The sequence below is a fragment of the Cynoglossus semilaevis genome, chromosome 19, assembly GCF_000523025.1.
Source record: "Cynoglossus semilaevis isolate Cse_v1.0 chromosome 19, Cse_v1.0, whole genome shotgun sequence".
Classification (NCBI taxonomy): Eukaryota; Metazoa; Chordata; class Actinopteri; order Pleuronectiformes; family Cynoglossidae; genus Cynoglossus; species Cynoglossus semilaevis.
In genome coordinates this window covers 16,374,870-16,375,147 of record NC_024325.1, presented here as the reverse complement: position 1 = coordinate 16,375,147, position 278 = coordinate 16,374,870, and the positions used below count along the sequence as shown (strand labels likewise).

General features: G+C 57.2%; 1 protein-coding gene across 1 annotated transcript in view; it reads right to left on the bottom strand.

The window, feature by feature from the left end:
• The window catches only part of grk6 (G protein-coupled receptor kinase 6), a 9,263-nt gene that overhangs the window by 3,960 nt on the left and 5,025 nt on the right, over positions 1-278 (bottom strand). The window lies entirely within an intron of this gene.

The window sequence follows — 278 nt, the reverse complement described above, 5'->3', positions numbered from 1 at the left end:
GGGCAACACAGACCGGCGCGGGGGGTGGGGGGGGGGGGGGGGGGGGCTGCTGGGGGGGGCGTCATTCAAACCAGTGGAATCATTAAGACTCTAATTAAGGTCAATGCTAATTAAACTTTTACACTTTATTAGGTCAAAGCAAACACGCGAGGACGACCGCGTCCCCTCTGCTAGTATTCCCACAGGGTCAAGAGGTCACCAGGAAGTGCTGAGGAAACAGTGATGGTGTAAGGAGGAGAGAAGGAGGGGGGAAGGAGGGGGGAAGGAGGGGAGGAGGA